This window comes from Fukomys damarensis, unplaced genomic scaffold (assembly GCF_012274545.1).
Source record: "Fukomys damarensis isolate Sample0158 unplaced genomic scaffold, DMR_v1.0_HiC HiC_scaffold_30, whole genome shotgun sequence".
Lineage (NCBI taxonomy): Eukaryota > Metazoa > Chordata > Mammalia > Rodentia > Bathyergidae > Fukomys > Fukomys damarensis.
The window spans coordinates 28,338,042-28,341,267 of record NW_022900942.1 but is presented as its reverse complement, the minus strand read 5'-3'; the positions used below and the strand labels follow the sequence as shown (position 1 = coordinate 28,341,267).

The window sequence follows — 3,226 nt, the reverse complement described above, 5'->3', positions numbered from 1 at the left end:
AAGTTTTCTGAATGAAGCAAACGAAAATAATTGGCCATAAAAGTCCCTTCTGGGAACATGTCGGGTTAGGGTATGGTAGGGAAGGATGGGGCACTGGGTAAACAAGGCTAGTCAGTGAGAATTTTGTAATAGGGATTTGGGAAGGACAGTACTTGTTTGGCAAACAAGTAGAAAGAGAAGACTGTAAAAACTAAGTTTGGGTCTACAAGTTTTGGTCCTTGGGAGGTCACATGAGAGTGAGCAATGAACTTTCTCAGGGCCAATTTCTGGACAATGCATTCTATTTTATTGTTCGGAGAAAGACAGGGACTATTCTCCAATGTTTTGTAGGCTGTCGAGAGGGAGGATAAATCTGAGACTGCTTTTAAATACTGGGTTTCAATTGCTTCCTCCTTCTCCAGGCAGATATACACTCTTCTGCTATGATTTAGTGCCAAGCCCAAGGGACTGGTGTGCTTTTGCAGGCTGGAGACAGGGCTTTCCAATTACTTTTGTGTTCTCTGCTGAGGACAAGATTTCACCCCCAGAAGGGGAATGCTCAGGGCAGATGCTTCTCCTAGGGAGGAAAAGTAAGAGACCACCATTACAGCTAGTCTGCCTGCTTACTTCTTCTGAATTTAGAAGAGGGAACACATAATAGTAGTAGGAATAGCAATGACAACAACAACAATTGCTACTGTCGTACTTGAAGAGGTAGATGTGCTAATTACTCACTTTCTCCTTTCTTGGTTCTAACCAATTAGAAAATACATGGGATCAAAAGGTCAATAATAGCACCTGAAGCATTGGGCTGGCTATTAAAATCAGGATCTTCCAACTGGCTCTCCAGTCTTAACTTACACCCCAAGCCACCTACCCCTTAAAGAGAGGCAAACCTCTCTTGTGATAGGGATTGGGAAGGAGGAGAGCAGTAGGCAAGTGTAAGAAGACAGGCAAATGTGAGTGAGAACTAGCAAGACATAGCCATGTTCCATTTGGGGATGCCGATCCTAGAAGATGTGGCCAAAGGCTATACTTCCAGGGATCATTCCTATAGTTGGTGACTAGAAAATGTGGCCAGGGGATTACTTAGTACTCATGATCTCACTAAGCACATGAGTTGCTCTACCTCTGGCTGAATGATTATGAGATGAGGGTGTGGAAAGGGACGGGGGAATCCTTATTTCAATGTTGCTTTCTCCTATTTTTTGGTACCGGGGATCAAACTCAGGACCTTGCACTTTTTTGAGGCAGGTGGCGGCACTACTGAGCTAAATCCCCAGCTCCTCCAATATTGCTTTCTTCTGGGTATGAGGCAAAGGAGACATAAGAAGCAGGATCCTAAGTATGCTTTAATAACTCCAATATTGCTGAGAGCCACTCATTGCCAAATCCTCTGATCAGAATAGTGTATACTATGTTGTCAACTTCAGAGGGTTTTGCTTTCTGACAAGGGACCAGATCATGCATTTGCCATTTTTTTTTCTAAGTCGTAACTGACTTCCTTAAGTCAAATTTTAGGCTAGTCATAGTTCAGGCTGTGTCTCCTCTGGGTTTTAGGGATCAGGAGCTTGGAAAGCAGAGGCATATTCTGTAATTAATATTGCAGCACCTGGCCAATATGATTGGTTCAAGGATGGGAGATGACTCAACTAAGACCAAAAGATATGTTGGGACTTTTATTGGGATCTGTCTTTCTCAGAACTACCTGCTCCTATGTCAGTAAAAGCTGCTGTCTGAATGGGTAACAAACATCTGTCTGCTTGTGGAGAGACTATGCCTGGCCAGAAACCAGAGATCAAACTCTGTTGACTTTGTTTAAGAACCTGGATCCTTCAGTTCCTGCTCCAGGTGTACGTCTGGCTTTTCAGGCAAATCTACATACCTTTTGCATTTTTTCTCGAACTGTGTTTCTGCTCTACACAATCAAAAAATATTGGCTAATGTATTTGTGGATCTTTGCAATAGAATGAAGAGTTTTCAAACAGTTCTTTGTGGAAATTAGATAGAAAACTATACTTACTGAGATATGAGGGTTCTCAGAGCCTTTACATTCCAAAACATCCCAGTCTCGTCTTCAGGCAGAACCATAGTCCCCAAAGTTGCTAGCATATTTACTCTTTTGAATTTAGGATTAAATTCCTTGATTATTTACAAGAGTGTTAGCTGAAGGTATCAGCAGCCATGAATAATCTTAGATTGAGTTAATCAGCCCTACTTTAGTCATTTAATGGGGGCCCTGAAAGGACTGGATTTCTGAAGGCATTTTGCTACATGGGAAAGGGCTAGGAATGGTTTTAGCTATATGGCCGGGGTATCTGGAGACAATGCAGAACACAGTGCTACAATGTGAGCAGGAAAAATTGAAGATGTAGGAAAAAGTGACAGTGGCAAATCACAAAGATTATAATAACAGAGATGTCATGGGAAGAACAGTGAGGACAAAGTCTTCCTGAGTTGTGCCTTGGCAATGGGCCACCTCTAGTTTAGGCAGTGCTGATGCAGAAGCCCACAGAACCCATCAGGAATCAGATTCTGATAAAGGCTACTGGTGTGACCTGTGTGAGAGACTTCAAAGACTCCTGAGATTATGGCCATGGGTGTAGGAGGGAAGTGGGCTGGGCTGTGTGTGTGTGTGTGTGTGTGTGTGTGTGTGTGCAGCTGGGGGTGGGAGGTGCTGGTTAGAATCACTAATGGGCTTGGTTTGGCCGACAGGCAGCTGTCAGCCGAGGGCGCTTCCAGTTGTAATTGAGAAATGGCAGTGAGCTATCTCCCCGAGTGGGATGATAGTAATTAATTGTTCATTGATCCCACAGGTCAACTAGAGGTCAGTGAAGTTACTCCAATGGCCTGCTAGTTTGCCAGGCAGCCAGGAGCAGTGGTTTGAGACCTCAGTGGGAACTATCTTGTGCCCTCAACTCTGATGCAAGGTGATGGGATAATTATGGTAACCTTAATGTCTATTATTACAAATAATACACAAGTGAGCCATCAGGAAAACTTCATCAGCACACTATTTAAGACTGGGGGAGGGGGAGGGGGAAATGTGTTCGACAGTGGACATTTTTAGTGCAGAATGGAGCACCACAATATGATTGTTATTATTATCAATGTCAAAAACTTGGATAAGTGTCCCTCTGGGTAGAAGGCTGCGCCTGGGGAAGCCCATAGACTTCATCCCTGCTCCGTATATGCAACTGTGGACTACAGCACAGAACTCATACACAATTGGCAAGGCGCACACACA

The 3,226-nt window shown here is 43.7% G+C and overlaps 1 pseudogene; it reads left to right on the top strand.

The window, feature by feature from the left end:
• Positions 1 to 1,005: 1,005 nt before the first annotated feature.
• LOC117283820 lies at positions 1,006 to 1,123 on the top strand (annotated as a pseudogene).
• The last annotated feature ends 2,103 nt before the right edge of the window (positions 1,124 to 3,226 follow it).